This window comes from Phyllobates terribilis, unplaced genomic scaffold, assembly GCF_046119375.1.
Source record: "Phyllobates terribilis strain yellow unplaced genomic scaffold, ASM4611937v1 Scaffold_3__8_contigs__length_932513732, whole genome shotgun sequence".
Lineage (NCBI taxonomy): Eukaryota > Metazoa > Chordata > Amphibia > Anura > Dendrobatidae > Phyllobates > Phyllobates terribilis.
In genome coordinates, this window is record NW_027362763.1 from 879,465,145 (window position 1) to 879,483,824 (window position 18,680).

The 18,680-nt window shown below is 34.7% G+C and overlaps 16 non-coding genes across 16 annotated transcripts; all 16 read left to right on the forward strand.

The window, feature by feature from the left end:
* The first annotated feature begins 165 nt into the window (after window positions 1-165).
* Window positions 166-248, forward strand: TRNAL-UAA (transfer RNA leucine (anticodon UAA)). The gene has a single exon. It is a non-coding gene; the product is annotated as a tRNA-Leu (tRNA).
* Window positions 249-1,890: 1,642 nt separating this feature from the next.
* On the forward strand, window positions 1,891-1,973 carry TRNAL-UAA (transfer RNA leucine (anticodon UAA)). Its single transcript has one exon. It is a non-coding gene; the product is annotated as a tRNA-Leu (tRNA).
* A 778-nt stretch (window positions 1,974-2,751) lies between these two features.
* TRNAL-UAA (transfer RNA leucine (anticodon UAA)) lies at window positions 2,752-2,834 on the forward strand. Its single transcript has one exon. It is a non-coding gene; the product is annotated as a tRNA-Leu (tRNA).
* A 1,641-nt stretch (window positions 2,835-4,475) lies between these two features.
* On the forward strand, window positions 4,476-4,558 carry TRNAL-UAA (transfer RNA leucine (anticodon UAA)). The gene has a single exon. It is a non-coding gene; the product is annotated as a tRNA-Leu (tRNA).
* A 772-nt stretch (window positions 4,559-5,330) lies between these two features.
* TRNAL-UAA (transfer RNA leucine (anticodon UAA)) lies at window positions 5,331-5,413 on the forward strand. The gene has a single exon. It is a non-coding gene; the product is annotated as a tRNA-Leu (tRNA).
* A 1,641-nt stretch (window positions 5,414-7,054) lies between these two features.
* On the forward strand, window positions 7,055-7,137 carry TRNAL-UAA (transfer RNA leucine (anticodon UAA)). Its single transcript has one exon. It is a non-coding gene; the product is annotated as a tRNA-Leu (tRNA).
* A 2,499-nt stretch (window positions 7,138-9,636) lies between these two features.
* Window positions 9,637-9,719, forward strand: TRNAL-UAA (transfer RNA leucine (anticodon UAA)). Its single transcript has one exon. It is a non-coding gene; the product is annotated as a tRNA-Leu (tRNA).
* A 779-nt stretch (window positions 9,720-10,498) lies between these two features.
* On the forward strand, window positions 10,499-10,581 carry TRNAL-UAA (transfer RNA leucine (anticodon UAA)). The gene has a single exon. It is a non-coding gene; the product is annotated as a tRNA-Leu (tRNA).
* A 1,635-nt stretch (window positions 10,582-12,216) lies between these two features.
* Window positions 12,217-12,299, forward strand: TRNAL-UAA (transfer RNA leucine (anticodon UAA)). Its single transcript has one exon. It is a non-coding gene; the product is annotated as a tRNA-Leu (tRNA).
* A 779-nt stretch (window positions 12,300-13,078) lies between these two features.
* TRNAL-UAA (transfer RNA leucine (anticodon UAA)) lies at window positions 13,079-13,161 on the forward strand. The gene has a single exon. It is a non-coding gene; the product is annotated as a tRNA-Leu (tRNA).
* Window positions 13,162-13,940: 779 nt separating this feature from the next.
* TRNAL-UAA (transfer RNA leucine (anticodon UAA)) lies at window positions 13,941-14,023 on the forward strand. Its single transcript has one exon. It is a non-coding gene; the product is annotated as a tRNA-Leu (tRNA).
* A 779-nt stretch (window positions 14,024-14,802) lies between these two features.
* On the forward strand, window positions 14,803-14,885 carry TRNAL-UAA (transfer RNA leucine (anticodon UAA)). The gene has a single exon. It is a non-coding gene; the product is annotated as a tRNA-Leu (tRNA).
* Window positions 14,886-15,664: 779 nt separating this feature from the next.
* On the forward strand, window positions 15,665-15,747 carry TRNAL-UAA (transfer RNA leucine (anticodon UAA)). Its single transcript has one exon. It is a non-coding gene; the product is annotated as a tRNA-Leu (tRNA).
* A 779-nt stretch (window positions 15,748-16,526) lies between these two features.
* On the forward strand, window positions 16,527-16,609 carry TRNAL-UAA (transfer RNA leucine (anticodon UAA)). The gene has a single exon. It is a non-coding gene; the product is annotated as a tRNA-Leu (tRNA).
* A 779-nt stretch (window positions 16,610-17,388) lies between these two features.
* TRNAL-UAA (transfer RNA leucine (anticodon UAA)) lies at window positions 17,389-17,471 on the forward strand. The gene has a single exon. It is a non-coding gene; the product is annotated as a tRNA-Leu (tRNA).
* Window positions 17,472-18,248: 777 nt separating this feature from the next.
* Window positions 18,249-18,332, forward strand: TRNAL-UAA (transfer RNA leucine (anticodon UAA)). Its single transcript has one exon. It is a non-coding gene; the product is annotated as a tRNA-Leu (tRNA).
* Window positions 18,333-18,680: the final 348 nt, after the last annotated feature.

Below are 18,680 nucleotides of genomic sequence, written 5' to 3' on the forward strand. Positions count from 1 at the left end.
TGTTGCATAAAATTTACAGTCAACACAAGGGTTTACAGTAGAGGCCAATCTAATGCTCTTGATAAGTGGTTTAAAAATAAGAAATCTGTTAGTGAAAAATTTGTAAGAAAACATTTGTTTAATAACAATCACCTGTGTATGAAAGATGCATTACTCAGTGAATTGACCAGGATGGCTGAGTGGTTAAGGCATTGGACTTAAGATCCAATGGATATGTATCCAAGTGGGTTCGAACCCCACTCCTGGTATGATTTTTACACTTGAAGTTAGTCAAGGTTTCTCAAAACGAAGTGATGATTGAGCAGAAGTAGAGCTATTATTGTCCGAGAGTATCGTTATATTTCCAAGATAACTGTGACCATCGCCCTCTTAAGTTTATCATTTTGATTATGAAAATAATCTATTTTACATCAGATCATGATTTTACAGTAAGTTCCAAGCTTTATCCAAGAGGAAAGTTTAGGGATAAAGGGAAAGTTGATTTATTGAGATAAATATTCAAACTACAGTCCCAAAAGAAACATATGAGGTCAGAATAATATGAGAAACTCAGAAGTATAATGCAAGCCATTTGCTGAAAACATTATCTACTAGAAGTTTGGGATCCATAAAGGAGATGGCCATTGTACGTAGGATGTCAAGAAATGTAAAATCTGCCTGAGAAAATCTGGAGTATGGTAAACTGATGAATTTGTCAAGTATGAGCTTCTTTGGAGAGGTTAAACTGTCGAAAGAAACTCAAATTTTGCCCTTAGTGTTGTTGAAAAATGAAGGTGGCATTTTATTCCAATATTCACTCTTTGTCACCACTCTAAACATATTGCCAAAAATGAAATTCCACATACCGAGGAAACTTAATGTAGTTGCATGAAATTTACAGTCAACAGAAGGGTTTACAGTAGAGGCCAATCTAACGCTCTTGATAAGTGGCTTATAAAATAAGAAATCTGTTGGTGCAATATTTATAAGAAAACATTTGTTTAATAGCCATCACCTGTGTATGAAAGACGCATTTCTCAGTGAATTGACCAGGATGGCTACGTGGTTAAGGCGTTGGACTTAAGATCCATTGGATAGATATCCGCGTGGGTTCGAACCCCTCTCTTGGTATGATTTTTACACTTGAAGTTAGTCAAGATTTCTCAAAACGGAGTGATGATTGAGCAGAAGTAGAGCTATTATTGTCCGAGAGTATCGTTATATTTCCAAGATAACTGTGACCATCGCCCTCTTAAGTTTATCATTTTGATTATGAAAATAATCTCTTTTACATCAGATCATGATTTTACAGTAAGTTCCAAGCTTTATCCAAGAGGAAAGTTTAGGGATAAAGGGAAAGTTGATTTATTGAGATAAATATTCAAACTACAGTCCCAAAAGAAACATATGAGGTCAGAATAGTATGAGAAACTCAGAAATATAATGCAAGCCATTTGCATAAAACATTATCTACTAGAAGCTTGGGATCCAGAAAGGAGATGGCCATGGTACGTAGGATGTCAAGAAATGCAAAATCTGCCTGATAAAATCAGGAGTATGCTAAACTGATGAATTTGTCAGGAATGAGCTTCTTTGGAGAGGTTAAACTGTCTATAGATATTCAAATTTTGCGCTTAGTGTTGTTGAAAAATCAAGGTGGCATTTTATTCCAATATTCACTCTTTGTCACCAATCTAAACATATAGCCAAAAAATGAAATTCCATATAATGAGGAAACTTAATGTTGTTGCATAAAATTTACAGTCAACACAAGGGTTTACAGTAGAGGCCAATCTAATGCTCTTGATAAGTGGCTTATAAAATAAGAAATCTGTTAGTGCAAAATTTATAAGAAAACATTTGTTTAATAACCATCACCTGTGTATGAAAGATGCATTCATCAGTGAATTGACCAGGATGGCTGAGAGGTTAAGGCGTTGGACTTAAGATCCAATGGATATGTATCCACGGGGGTTCGAACCCCACTCCTGGTATGATTTTTACACTTGAAGTTAGTCAAGGTTTCTCAAAACGGAGTAATGATTGAGCAGAAGTAGAGCTATTATTGTCCGAGAGTATCGTTATATTTCCAAGATAACTGTGACCATCGCCCTCTTAAGTTTATCATTTTGATTATGAAAATAATCTATTTTACATCAGATCATGATTTTACAGTAAGTTCCAAGCTTTATCCAAGAGGAAAGTTTAGGGATAAAGGGAAAGTTGATTTATTGAGATAAATATTCAAACTACAGTCCCAAAAGAAACATATGAGGTCAGAATAATATGAGAAACTCAGAAATATAATGCAAGCCATTTGCATAAAACATTATCTACTAGAAGTTTGGGATCCAGAAAGGAGATGGCCATTGTACGTAGGATGTCAAGAAATGTAAAAACTGCCTGAGAAAATCTGGAGTATGGTAAACTGATGAATTTGTCAACTATGAGCTTCGTTGGAGAGGTTAAACTGTCTTAAGATACTCAAATTTTGCGCTTAGTGTTGTTGCAAAATCAAGGTGGCATTTTATTCCAATATTCACTCTTTGTCACCACTCTAAACATATAGCCAAAAATGAAATTTCACATACCGAGGAAACTTAATGTTGTTGCATAAAATTTACAGTCAACACAAGGGTTTACAGTAGAGGCCAATCTAATGCTCTTGATAAGTGGTTTAAAAATAAGAAATCTGTTAGTGAAAAATTTGTAAGAAAACATTTGTTTAATAACAATCACCTGTGTATGAAAGATTCATTACTCAGTGAATTGACCAGGATGGCTGATTGGTTAAGGCATTGGACTTAAGATCCAATGGATATGTATCCACGTGGGTTTGAACCCCACTCCTGGTATGATTTTTACACTTGAAGTTAGTCAAGGTTTCTCAAAACGGAGTGATGATTGAGCAGAAGTAGAGCTATTATTGTCCGAGAGTATCGTTATATTTCCAAGATAACTGTGACCATCGCCCTCTTAAGTTTATCATTTTGATTATGAAAATAATCTCTTTTACATCAGATCATGATTTTACAGTAAGTTCCAAGCTTTATCCAAGAGGAAAGTTTAGGGATAAAGGGAAAGTTGATTTATTGAGATAAATATTCAAACTACAGTCCCAAAAGAAACATATGAGGTCAGAATAATATGAGAAACTCAGAAATATAATGCAAGCCATTTGCTGAAAACATTATCTACTTGAAGTTTGGGATCCAGAAAGGAGATGGCCATTGTAAGTAGGATGTCAAGAAATGTAAAATCTGCCTGAGAAAATCTGGAGTATGGTAAACTGGTGAATTTGTCAAGTATGAGCTTCTTTGGAGAGGTTAAACTGTCTAAAGAAACTCAAATTTTGCCCTTAGTGTTGTTGAAAAATGAAGGTGGCATTTTATTCCAATATTCACTCTTTGTCACCACTCTAAACATATTGCCAAAAATGAAATTCCACATACCGAGGAAACTTAATGTAGTTGCATGAAATTTACAGTCAACAGAAGGGTTTACAGTAGAGGCCAATCTAACGCTCTTGATAAGTGGCTTATAAAATAAGAAATCTGTTGGTGCAATATTTATAAGAAAACATTTGTTTAATAGCCATCACCTGTGTATGAAAGACGCATTTCTCAGCGAATTGACCAGGATGGCTGCGTGGTTAAGGCGTTGGACTTAAGATCCATTGGATAGATATCCGCGTGGGTTTGAACCCCTCTCTTGGAATGATTTTTACACTTGAAGTTAGTCAAGATTTCTCAAAACGGAGTGATGATTGAGCAAAAGGAGAGCTGTTATTGTCCGATAGTATCATCATATTTCTACGATAACTGTGACCATCGCCCTCTTAAGTTTATCATTTTGATTATGAAAATAATCTATTTTACATCAGATCATGATTTTACAGTAAGTTCCAAGCTTTATCCAAGAGGAAAGTTTAGGGATAAAGGGAAAGTTGATTTATTGAGATAAATATTCAAACTACAGTCCCAAAAGAAACATATGAGGTCAGAATAATATGAGAAACTCAGAAATATAATGCAAGCCATTTGCATAAAACATTATCTACTAGAAGTTTAGGATCTTGAAAGGAGATGGCCATTGTGCGTAGGATGTCAAGAAATGTCAAATCTGCCTGAGAAACTCTGAGGTATGGTAAACTGATGAATTTGTCAAGTATGAGCTTCTTTGGAGAGGTTAAACTGTCTAAAGATACTCAAATTTTGCCCTTAGTGTTGTTGAAAAGTCAAGGTGGCATTTTATTCCAATATTCACTCTTTGTCACCACTCTAAACATATAGCCAAAAATGAAATTCCACAAACCGTGGAAACTTAATGTTGTTGCATAAAATTTACAGTCAAAACAAGGGTTTACAGTAGAGGCCAATCTAATGCTCTTGATAAGTGGCTTATAAAATAAGAAATCTGTTAGTGCAAAATTTATAAGAAAACATTTTTTTAATAACCATCACCTGTGTATGAAAGATGCATTCATCAGTGAATTGACCAGGATGGCCGAGTGGTTAAGGCGTTGGACTTAAGATCCAATGGATATGTATCCTCGTGGGTTCGAACCCCACTCCTGGTATGATTTTAACACTTGAACGATAAAACAATAATAGCTCTCCTTTTGCTCAATCATCACTCCGTTTTGAGAAACCTTGACTAACTTCAAGTGTAAAAATCATACCAGGAGTGGGGTTCGAATTTTATCGTTTTGATTATGAAAATAATCTCTTTTACATTAGATCATGATTTTACAGTAAGTTCCAAGCTTTATCCAAGAGGAAAGTTTAGGGATAAAGGGAAAGTTGATTTATTGAGATAAATATTCAAACTACAGTCCCAAAAGAAACATATGAGGTCAGAATAATATGAGAAACTCAGAAATATAATGCAAGCCATTTGCATAAAACATTATCTACTAGAAGTTTGGGATCCAGAAAGGAGATGGCCATTGTACGTAGGATGTCAAGAAATGTAAAAACTGCCTGAGAAAATCTGGAGTATGGTAAACTGATGAATTTGTCAACTATGAGCTTCGTTGGAGAGGTTAAACTGTCTAAAGATACTCAAATTTTGCGCTTAGTGTTGTTGCAAAATCAAGGTGGCATTTTATTCCAATATTCACTCTTTGTCACCACTCTAAACATATAGCCAAAAATGAAATTTCACATACCGAGGAAACTTAATGTTGTTGCATAAAATTTACAGTCAACACAAGGGTTTACAGTAGAGGCCAATCTAATGCTCTTGATAAGTGGTTTAAAAATAAGAAATCTGTTAGTGAAAAATTTGTAAGAAAACATTTGCTTAATAACAATCACCTGTGTATGAAAGATTCATTACTCAGTGAATTGACCAGGATGGCTGATTGGTTAAGGCATTGGACTTAAGATCCAATGGATATGTATCCACGTGGGTTTGAACCCCACTCCTGGTATGATTTTTACACTTGAAGTTAGTCAAGGTTTCTCAAAACGGAGTGATGATTGAGCAGAAGTAGAGCTATTATTGTCCGAGAGTATCGTTATATTTCCAAGATAACTGTGACCATCGCCCTCTTAAGTTTATCATTTTGATTATGAAAATAATCTCTTTTACATCAGATCATGATTTTACAGTAAGTTCCAAGCTTTATCCAAGAGGAAAGTTTAGGGATAAAGGGAAAGTTGATTTATTGAGATAAATATTCAAACTACAGTCCCAAAAGAAACATATGAGGTCAGAATAATATGAGAAACTCAGAAATATAATGCAAGCCATTTGCTGAAAACATTATCTACTTGAAGTTTGGGATCCAGAAAGGAGATGGCCATTGTAAGTAGGATGTCAAGAAATGTAAAATCTGCCTGAGAAAATCTGGAGTATGGTAAACTGGTGAATTTGTCAAGTATGAGCTTCTTTGGAGAGGTTAAACTGTCTAAAGAAACTCAAATTTTGCCCTTAGTGTTGTTGAAAAATGAAGGTGGCATTTTATTCCAATATTCACTCTTTGTCACCACTCTAAACATATTGCCAAAAATGAAATTCCACATACCGAGGAAACTTAATGTAGTTGCATGAAATTTACAGTCAACAGAAGGGTTTACAGTAGAGGCCAATCTAACGCTCTTGATAAGTGGCTTATAAAATAAGAAATCTGTTGGTGCAATATTTATAAGAAAACATTTGTTTAATAGCCATCACCTGTGTATGAAAGACGCATTTCTCAGCGAATTGACCAGGATGGCTGCGTGGTTAAGGCGTTGGACTTAAGATCCATTGGATAGATATCCGCGTGGGTTTGAACCCCTCTCTTGGAATGATTTTTACACTTGAAGTTAGTCAAGATTTCTCAAAACGGAGTGATGATTTAGCAAAAGGAGAGCTGTTATTGTCCGATAGTATCATCATATTTCTACGATAACTGTGACCATCGCCCTCTTAAGTTTATCATTTTGATTATGAAAATAATCTATTTTACATCAGATCATGATTTTACAGTAAGTTCCAAGCTTTATCCAAGAGGAAAGTTTAGGGATAAAGGGAAAGTTGATTTATTGAGATAAATATTCAAACTACAGTCCCAAAAGAAACATATGAGGTCAGAATAATATGAGAAACTCAGAAATATAATGCAAGCCATTTGCATAAAACATTATCTACTAGAAGTTTAGGATCTTGAAAGGAGATGGCCATTGTGCGTAGGATGTCAAGAAATGTCAAATCTGCCTGAGAAACTCTGAGGTATGGTAAACTGATGAATTTGTCAAGTATGAGCTTCTTTGGAGAGGTTAAACTGTCTAAAGATACTCAAATTTTGCCCTTAGTGTTGTTGAAAAGTCAAGGTGGCATTTTATTCCAATATTCACTCTTTGTCACCACTCTAAACATATAGCCAAAAATGAAATTCCACATACCGTGGAAACTTAATGTTGTTGCATAAAATTTACAGTCAAAACAAGGGTTTACAGTAGAGGCCAATCTAATGCTCTTGATAAGTGGCTTATAAAATAAGAAATCTGTTAGTGCAAAATTTATAAGAAAACATTTGTTTAATAACAATCACCTGTGTATGAAAGATGCATTACTCAGTGAATTTACCAGGATGGCTGAGTGGTTAAGGCATTGGACTTAAGATTCAATGGATATGTATCCACGTGGGTTCGATTCCCACTCCTGGTATGATTTTTACACTTGAAGTTAGTCAAGGTTTCTCAAAACGGAGTGATGATTGAGCAGAAGTAGAGCTATTATTGTCCGAGAGTATCGTTATATTTCCAAGATAACTGTGACCATCGCCCTCTTAAGTTTATCATTTTGATTATGAAAATAATCTCTTTTACATCAGATCATGATTTTACAGTAAGTTCCAAGCTTTATCCAAGAGGAAAGTTTAGGGATAAAGGGAAAGTTGATTTATTGAGATAAATATTCAAACTACAGTCCCAAAAGAAACATATGAGGTCAGAATAGTATGAGAAACTCAGAAATATAATGCAAGCCATTTGCATAAAACATTATCTACTAGAAGCTTGGGATCCAGAAAGGAGATGGCCATGGTACGTAGGATGTCAAGAAATGCAAAATCTGCCTGATAAAATCAGGAGTATGCTAAACTGATGAATTTGTCAGGAATGAGCTTCTTTGGAGAGGTTAAACTGTCTATAGATATTCAAATTTTGCGCTTAGTGTTGTTGAAAAATCAAGGTGGCATTTTATTCCAATATTCACTCTTTGTCACCAATCTAAACATATAGCCAAAAAATGAAATTCCATATAATGAGGAAACTTAATGTTGTTGCATAAAATTTACAGTCAACACAAGGGTTTACAGTAGAGGCCAATCTAATGCTCTTGATAAGTGGCTTATAAAATAAGATATCTGTTAGTGCAAAATTTATAAGAAAACATTTGTTTAATAACCATCACCTGTGTATGAAAGATGCATTCATCAGTGAATTGACCAGGATGGCCGAGTGGTTAAGGCGTTGGACTTAAGATCCTAATGGTTATGTATCCACATGGGTTCGAACCCCACTACTGGTATGACTTTAACACTTGAACGATAAAATAATAATAGCTCTCCTTTGGCTCAATCATCACTCTGTTTTGAGAAACCTTGACTAACTTCAAGTGTAAAAATCATACCAGGAGTGGTGTTCGAATTTTATCGTTTTGATTATGAAAATAATCTCTTTTACATCAGATCATGATTTTACAGTAAGTTCCAAGCTTTATCCAGGAGTAAAGGTTAGGGATAAAGGGAAAGTTGATTTATTGAGATAAATATTCAAACTACAGTCCCAAAAGAAACATATGAGGTCAGAATAATATGAGAAACTCAGAAATATAATGCAAGCCATTTGCTGAAAACATTATCTACTAGAAGTTTGGGATCCATAAAGGAGATGGCCATTGTACGTAGGATGTCAAGAAATGTAAAATCTGCCTGAGAAAATCTGGAGTATGGTAAACTGATGAATTTGTCAAGTATGAGCTTCTTTGGAGAGGTTAAACTGTCTAAAGAAACTCAAATTTTGCCCTTAGTGTTGTTGAAAAATGAAGGTGGCATTTTATTCCAATATTCACTCTTTGTCACCACTCTAAACATATTGCCAAAAATGAAATTCCACATACCGAGGAAACTTAATGTAGTTGCATGAAATTTACAGTCAACAGAAGGGTTTACAGTAGAGGCCAATCTAACGCTCTTGAGAAGTGGCTTATAAAATAAGAAATCTGTTGGTGCAATATTTATAAGAAAACATTTGTTTAATAGCCATCACCTGTGTATGAAAGACGCATTTCTCAGTGAATTGACCAGGATGGCTGCGTGGTTAAGGCGTTGGACTTAAGATCCATTGGATAGATATCCGCGTGGGTTCGAACCCCTCTCTTGGTATGATTTTTACACTTGAAGATAGTCAAGATTTCTCAAAACGGAGTGATGATTGAGCAAAAGGAGAGCTGTTATTGTCCGATAGTATCATCATATTTCTACGATAACTGTGACCATCGCCCTTTTAAGTTTATCATTTTGATTATGAAAATAATCTATTTTACATCAGATCATGATTTTACAGTAAGTTCTAAGCTTTATCCAAGAGGAAAGTTTAGGGATAAAGGGAAAGTTGATTTATTGAGATAAATATTCAAACTACAGTCCCAAAAGAAACATATGAGGTCAGAATAATATGAGAAACTCAGAAATATAATGCAAGCCATTTGCATAAAACATTATCTACTAGAAGTTTAGGATCTTGAAAGGAGATGGCCATTGTACGTAGGATGTCAAGAAATGTCAAATCTGCCTGAGAAACTCTGAAGTATGGTAAACTGATGAATTTGTCAAGTATGAGCTTCTTTGGAGAGGTTAAACTGTCTAAAGATACTCAAATTTTGCCCTTAGTGTTGTTGAAAAGTCAAGGTGGCATTTTATTCCAATATTCACTCTTTGTCACCACTCTAAACATATAGCCAAAAATGAAATTCCGCATACCGAGGAAACTTAATGTTGTTGCATAAAATTTACAGTCAAAACAAGGGTTTACAGTAGAGGCCAATCTAATGCTCTTGATAAGTGGCTTATAAAATAAGAAATCTGTTAGTGCAAAATTTATAAGAAAACATTTGTTTAATAACCATCACCTGTGTATGAAAGATGCATTCATCAGTGAATTGACCAGGATGGCTGAGTGGTTAAGGCGTTGGACTTAAGATCCATTAGATATGTATCCACGTGGGTTCGAACCCCACTCCTGGTATGATTTTTACACTTGAAGTTAGTCAAGGTTTCCCAAAACAGAGTGATGATTGAGCAAAAGGAGAGCTATTATTGTCCAATAGTATCGTTATATTTCTACGATAACTGTGACCATCGCCCTGTTAAGTTTATCATTTTTATTATGAATATAATCTCTTTTACATCAGATCATGATTTTACAGTAAGTTCCAAGCTTTATCCAAGAGGAAAGTTTAGGGATAAAGGGAAAGTTGATTTATTGAGATAAATATTCAAACTACAGTCCCAAAAGAAACATATGAGGTCAGAATAGTATGAGAAACTCAGAAATATAATGTAAGCCATTTGCATAAAACATTATCTACTAGAAGCTTGGGATCCAGAAAGGAGATGGCCATGGTACGTAGGATGTCAAGAAATGCAAAATCTGCCTGATAAAATCAGGAGTATGCTAAACTGATGAATTTGTCAGGAATGAGCTTCTTTGGAGAGGTTAAACTGTCTAAAGATATTCAAATTTTGCGCTTAGTGTTGTTGAAAAATCAAGGTGGCATTTTATTCCAATATTCACTCTTTGTCACCAATCTAAACATATAGCCAAAAATGAAATTCCATATAATGAGGAAACTTAATGTTGTTGCATAAAATTTACAGTCAACACAAGGGTTTACAGTAGAGGCCAATCTAATGCTCTTGATAAGTGGCTTATAAAATAAGAAATCTGTTAGTGCAAAATTTATAAGAAAGCATTTGTTTAATAACCATCACCTGTGTATGAAAGATGCATTCATCAGTGAATTGACCAGGATGGCCGAGTGGTTAAGGCGTTGGACTTAAAATCCAATGGCTATGTATCCACGTGGGTTCGAACCCCACTACTGGTATGATGTTAACACTTGAACGATAAAACAATAATAGCTCTCCTTTGGCTCAATCATCACTCTGTTTTGAGAAACCATGACTAACTTCAAGTGTAAAAATCATACCAGGAGTGGGGTTCGAATTTTATCGTTTTGATTATGAAAATAATCTCTTTTACATCAGATCATGATTTTACAGTAAGTTCCAAGCTTTATCCAGGAGTAAAGGTTAGGAATAAAGGGAAAGTTGATTTATTGAGATAAATATTCAAACTACAGTCCCAAAAGAAACATATGAGATCAGAATAATATGAGAAACTCAGAAATATAATGCAAGCCATTTGCTGAAAACATTATCTACTAGAAGTTTGGGATCCATAAAGGAGATGGCCATTGTACGTAGGATGTCAAGAAATGCAAAATCTGCCTGATAAAATCAGGAGTATGCTAAACTGATGAATTTGTCAGGAATGAGCTTCTTTGGAGAGGTTAAACTGTCTAAAGATATTCAAATTTTGCGCTTAGTGTTGTTGAAAAATGAAGGTGACATTTTATTCCAATATTCACTCTTTGTCACCACTATAAACATATTGCCAAAAATGAAATTCCACATACCGAGGAAACTTAATGTTGTTGTATGAAATTTACAGTCAACAGAAGGGTTTACAGTAGAGGCCAATCTAATGCTCTTGATAAGTGGCTTATAAAATGAGAAATCTGTTTGTGCAATATTTATAAGAAAACATTTGTTTAATAACCATCACCTGTGTATGAAAGACGCATTTTTTAGCAAATTGACCAGGATGGCTGAGTGGTTAAGGGGTTGGACTTAAGATCCATTGGATAGATAGTCGCGTGGGTTCGAACCCCTCTCTTGGTATGATTTTTATACTTGAAGTTAGTCAAGATTTCTCAAAACGGAGTGATGATTGAGCAAAAGGAGAGCTGTTATTGTCCGATAGTATCATCATATTTCTACGATAACTGTGACCATCGCCCTCTTAAGTTTATCATTTTGATTATGAAGATAATCTATTTTACATCAGATCATGATTTTACAGTAAGTTCCAAGCTTTATCCAAGAGGAAAGTTTAGGGATAAAGGGAAAGTTGATTTATTGAGATAAATATTCAAACTACAGTCCCAAAAGAAACATATGAGGTCAGAATAATATGAGAAACTCAGAAATATAATGCAAGCCATTTGCATAAAACCATATCTACTAGAAGTTTAGGATCTTGAAAGGAGATGGCCATTGTACGTAGGATGTCACGAAATGTCAAATCTGCCTGAGAAACTCTGAAGTATGGTAAACTGATGAATTTGTCAAGTATGAGCTTCTTTGGAGAGGTTAAACTGTCTAAAGATACTCAAATTTTGCCCTTAGTGTTGTTGAAAAGTCAAGGTGGCATTTTATTCCAATATTCAATCTTTGTCACCACTCTAAACATATAGCCAAAAATGAAATTCCACATACCGAGGAAACTTAATGTTGTTGCATAAAATTTACAGTCAAAACAAGGGTTTACAGTAGAGGCCAATCTAATGCTCTTGATAAGTGGCTTATAAAATAAGAAATCTGTTAGTGCAAAATTTATAAGAAAACATTTGTTTAATAACCATCACCTGTGTATGAAAGATGCATTCATCAGTGAATTGACCAGGATGGCTGAGTGGTTAAGGCGTTGGACTTAAGATCCATTAGATATGTATCCACGTGGGTTCGAACCCCACTCCTGGTATGATTTTTACACTTGAAGTTAGTCAAGGTTTCTCAAAACAGAGTGATGATTGAGCAAAAGGAGAGCTATTATTGTCCAATAGTATCGTTATATTTCTACGATAACTGTGACCATCGCCCTGTTAAGTTTATCATTTTTATTATGAATATAATCTCTTTTACATGAGATCATGATTTTACAGTAAGTTCCAAGCTTTATCCAAGAGGAAAGTTTAGGGATAAAGGGAAAGTTGATTTATTGAGATAAATATTCAAACTACAGTCCCAAAAGAAACATATGAGGTCAGAATAGTATGAGAAACTCAGAAATATAATGTAAGCCATTTGCATAAAACATTATCTACTAGAAGCTTGGGATCCAGAAAGGAGATGGCCATGGTACGTAGGATGTCAAGAAATGCAAAATCTGCCTGATAAAATCAGGAGTATGCTAAACTGATGAATTTGTCAGGAATGAGCTTCTTTGGAGAGGTTAAACTGTCTAAAGATATTCAAATTTTGCGCTTAGTGTTGTTGAAAAATCAAGGTGGCATTTTATTCCAATATTCACTCTTTGTCACCAATCTAAACATATAGCCAAAAATGAAATTCCACATAATGAGGAAACTTAATGTTGTTGCATAAAATTTACAGTCAACACAAGGGTTTACAGTAGAGGCCAATCTAATGCTCTTGATAAGTGGCTTATAAAATAAGAAATCTGTTTGTGCAATATTTATAAGAAAACATTTGTTTAATAACCATCACCTGTGTATGAAAGATGTATTGCACAGTGTATTGACCAGGATGGCCGAGTGGTTAAGGCATTGGACTTAAGATCCAATGGATTTGTATCCGCGTGGGTTCGAACCCTGCTTCTGGTATGACTTTTACACTTGAAGTAAGACAAGGTTTCTCAAAATGGAGTGATGATTGAGCAAAAGGAAAGCTGTTATTGTCCAATAGTATCGTCATATTTCTACTATAACTGTGACCATCGCCCTCTTAACTTTTTCGTTTTGATTATGAAAATAATCTCTTTTACATCAGATCATGATTTTACAGTAAGTTCCAAGCTTTATCCAGGAGGAAAGTTTTGGGATAAAGGGAAAGTTGATTTATTGAGATAAATATTCAAACTACAGTCCCAAAAGAAACATATGAGGTCAGAATAATATGAGAAACTCAGAAATATAATGCAAGCCATTTGCATAAAACATTATCTACTAGAAGTTTGGGATCCAGAAAGGAGATGGCCATTGTACGTAGGATGTCAAGAAATGTAAAATCTGCCTGAGAAAATCTGGAGTATGGTAAACTGATGAATTTGTCAAGTATGAGCTTCTTTGGAGAGGTTAAACTGTCTAAAGATACTCAAATTTTGCGCTTCGTGTTGTTGAAAAATCAAGGTGGCATTTTATTCCAATATTCACTCTTTGTCACCACTCTAAACATATAGCCAAAAATGAAATTCCACATACCGAGGAAACTTAATGTTGTTGCATAAAATTTACAGTCAACACAAGGGTTTACAGTAGAGGCCAATCTAATGCTCTTGATAAGTGGCTTATAAAATAAGAAATCTGTTAGTGGAAAATTTATAAGAAAACATTTGTTTAATAACAATCACCTGTGTATGAAAGATGCATTACTCGGTGAATTGACCAGGATGGCCGAGTGGTTAAGGCGTTGGACTTAAGATCCAATGGATATGTATCCGCGTGGGTTCGAACCCCTCTACTGGTATGATTTTTACACTTGAAGTTAGTCAAGGTTTCTCAAAATGAAGTGATGATTGAGCAAAAGGCGTGTTGTTATTGTCCGATAGTATCGTCATATTTCTACGATAACTGTGACCATCGCCCTCTTAAGTTTATCATTTTGATTATGAAAATAATCTCTTTTATATCAGATCATGATTTTACAGTAAGTTCCAAGCTTTATCCAAGAGGAAAGTTTAGGGATAAAGGGAAAGTTGATTTATTGAGATAAATATTCAAACTACAGTCCCAAAAGAAACATATGAGGTTAGAATAATATGAGAAACTCAGAAATATAATGCAAGCCATTTGCATAAAACATTATCTACTAGAAATTTGGGATCCAGAAAGGAGATGGCCATTGAATGTAGGATGTCAAGAAATGTAAAATCTGCCTGAGAAAGTCTGGAGTATGGTAAACTGATGAATTTGTCAAGTATGAGCTTCTTTGGAGAGGTTAAACTGTCTAAAGATACTCAAATTTTGCGCTTAGTGTTGTTGAAAAATCAAGGTGGCATTTTATTCCAATATTCACTCTTTGTCACCACTCTAAACATATTGCCAAAAATGAAATTCCACATACCGAGGAAACTTAATGTTGTTGCATGAAATTTACAGTCAACAGAAGGGTTTACAGTAGAGGCCAATCTAACGCTCTTGATAAGTGGCTTATAAAATAAGAAATCTGTTGGTGCAATATTTATAAGAAAACATTTGTTTAATAACCATCACCTGTGTATGAAAGATGCATTCCTCAGTGAATTGACCAGGATGGCCGTGTGGTTAAGGCGTTGGACTTAAGATCCATTGGATATGTATCCACGTGGGTTCGAACCCCACTCCTGGTACGCTTTTTGCACTTGAAGTAAGTCAAGATTTCTCAAAACGGAGTGATGATTGAGCAAAAGGAGAGCTGTTATTGTCCGATAGTATCGTCATATTTCTACGATAACTGTGACCATCGCCCTCTTAAGTTTATCATTTTGATTATGAATATAATCTCTTTTACATCAGATCATGATTTTACAGTAAGTTCCAAGCTTTATCCAACAGGAAAGTTTAGGGATAAAGGGAAAGTTGATTTATTGAGATAAATATTAAAACTACAGTCCCAAAAGAAACATATGAGGTCAGAATAATATGAGAAACTCAGAAATATAATGCAAGCCATTTGCATAAAACATTATCTACTAGAAGTTTAGGATCTTGAAAGGAGATGGCCATTGTACGTAGGATGTCAAGAAATGTCAAATCTGCCTGAGAAACTCTGGAGTATGGTAAACTGATGAATTTGTCAAGTATGAGCTTCTTTGGAGAGGTTAAACTGTCTAAAGATACTCAAATTTTGCCCTTAGTGTTGTTGAAAAATCAAGGTGGCATTTTATTTCAATATTCACTCTTTGTCACCAATCTGAACAAATAGTCAAAAATGAAATTCCACATAATGAGGAAACTTAATGTTGTTGCAAAAAATTTACAGTCAACACACGTGTTTACAGTAGAGGCCAATCTAATGCTCTTGATAAGTGGCTTATAAAATAAGAAATCTGTTAGTGCAAAATTCATAAGAAAACATTTGTTTAATAACCATCACCTGTGTATGAAAGATGCATTCATCAGTGAATTAACTGGGATGGCCGAGTGGTTAAGGCGTTGGACTTAAGATCCAATGGATATGTATCTACGTGGGTTCGAACCCCACTCCTCGAATGATTTTAACACTTGAAGTTAGTCAAGGTTTCACAAAACGGAGTGATGATTGAGCAAAAGGAGAGCTATTATTGTCCGATAGTATCGTTATATTTCTACGAGAACTGTGACCATCGCCCTCTTAAGTTTATCATTTTGATTATGAAAATAATCTCTTTTACAACAGATCATGATTTTACAGTAAGTTCCAAGCTTTATCCAAGAGGAAAGTTTAGGGATAAAGGGAAAGTTGATTTATTGAGATAAATATTCAAACTACAGTCCCAAAAGAAGCATATGAGGTCAGAATAATATGAGAAACTCAGAAATATAATGCAAGCCATATGCATAAAGCATTATCTACTAGAAGTTTGGGATCCAGAAAGGAGATGGCCATGGTACGTAGGATGTCAAGAAATGCAAAATCTGCCTGATAAAATCAGGAGTATGCTAAACTGATGAATTTTTCAGGAATGAGCTTCTTTGGAGAGGTTAAACTGTCTAAAGATTCTCAAATTTTGCGCTTCGTGTTGTTGAAAAATGAAGGTGACATTTTATTCCAATATTCACTCTTTGTCACCACTCTAAACATATTGCCAAAAGTGAAATTCCACATACCGAGGAAACTTAATGTTGTTGCATGAAATTTACAGTCAACAGAAGGGTTTATAGTAGAGGCCAATCTAATGCTCTTGATAAGTGGCTTATAAAATAAGAAATCTGTTTGTGCAATATTTATAAGAAAACATTTGTTTAATAACCATCACCTTTGTATGAAAGATGTATTGCACAGTGAATTGACCAGGATGGCCGAGTGGTTAAGGCGTTGGACTTAAGATCCAATGGATATGTATCCGTGTGGGTTCGATCCCCTCTCCTGGTATGATTTTTACACTTGAAGTTAGTCAAGGTTTCTCAAAATGAAGTGATGATTGAGCAAAAGGAGTGTTGTTATTGTCCGATAGTATCATCATATTTCTACGATAACTGTGACCATCGCCCTCTTAAGTTTATCATTTTGATTATGAAAATAATCTCTTTTACATCAGATCATGATTTTACAGTAAGTTCCAAGCTTTATCCAAGAGGAAAGTTTAGGGATAAAGGGAAAGTTGATTTATTGAGATAAATATTCAAACTACAGTCCCAAAAGAAACATATGAGGTCAGAATAATATGAGAAACTCAGAAATATAATGCAAGCCATTTGCATAAAACATTATCTACTAGAAATTTGGGATCCAGAAAGGAGATGGCCATTGAACGTAGGATGTCAAGAAATGTAAAATCTGCCTGAGAAAATCTGGAGTATGGTAAACTGATGAATTTGTCAAGTATGAGCTTCTTTGGAGAGGTTAAACTGTCTAAAGATACTCAAATTTTGCGCTTAGTGTTGTTGAAAAATCAAGGTGGCATTTTATTCCAATATTCACTCTTTGTCACCACTCTAAACATATTGCCAAAAATGAAATTCCACATACCGAGGAAACTTAATGTTGTTGCATGAAATTTACAGTCAACAGAAGGGTTTACAGTAGAGGCCAATCTAACGCTCTTGATAAGTGGCTTATAAAATAAGAAATCTGTTGGTGCAATATTTATAAGAAAATATTTGTTTAATAACCATCACCTGTCTAGGAAATATGCATTCCTCAGTGAATTGACCAGGATGGCCGAGTGGTTAAGGTGTTGGACTTAAGATCCATTGGATATGTATCCGTGTGGGTTCAAACCCCACTCCTGGTATGCTTTTTACACTTGAAGTTAGACAAGGTTTCTCAAAATGGAGTGATGATTGAGCAAAAGGAAAGCTGTTATTGTCCAATAGTATCATCATATTTCTACGATAACTGTGACCATCGCCCTCTAAATTTTATCGCTTTGATTATGAAAATAATCTCTTTTACATCAGATCATGATTTTTCAGTAAGTTCCAAGCTTTATCCAAGAGGAAAGTTTAGGGATAAAGGGAAAGTTGACTTATTGAGATAAATATTCAAACTACAGTCCCAAAAGAAACATATGAGGTCACAATAATATGAGAAACTCAGAAATATAATGCAAGCCATTTGCATAAAACATTATCTACTAGAAGTTTGGGATCCAGAAAGGAGATGGCCATTGTACGTAGGATGTCAAGAAATGTAAAATCTGCCTGAGAAAATCTGGAGTATGGTAAACTGATGAATTTGTCAAGTATGAGCTTCTTTGGAGAGGTTAAACTGTCTAAAGATACTCAAATTTTGCGCTTAGTGTTATTGAAAAATCAAGGTGGCATTTTATTCCAATATTCACTCTTTGTCACCACTCTAAACATATAGCTAAAAATGAAATTCCACATACCGAGGAAACTTAATGTTGTTGCATAAATTTACAGTCAACACAAGGGTTTACAGTAGAGGCCAATCTAATGCTCTTGATAAGTTACTTATAAAATAAGAAATCTGTTAGTGCAAAATTTATAAGAAAACATTTGTTTAATAACAATCACCTGTGTATGAAAGATATATTACTCAGAGAATTGACCAGAATGGCCGAGTGGTTAAGGTGTTGGACTTAAGATCCAATGGATATGTATCCGCGTGGGTTCGAACCCCACTCCTGTTATGATTTTTACACTTGAAGTTAGTCAAGGTTTCTCAAATCGAAGTTATGATTGAGCAAAAGGAGAGTTGTTATTGTCCGATAGTATCGTCATATTTCTACGATAACTGTGACCATCGCCCTCTTAAGTTTATTATTTTGATTATGAAAATAATCTCTTTTACATCAGATCATGATTTTACAGTAAGTTCCAAGCTTTATCCAAGAGGAAAGTTTAGGGATAAAGGGAAAGTTGATTTATTGAGATAAATATTCAAACTACAGTCCCAAAAGAAAAATTTGAGGTCAGAATAATAGGAGAAACTCAGAAATATAATGCACGCCATGTGCATAAAACATTATCTACTAGAA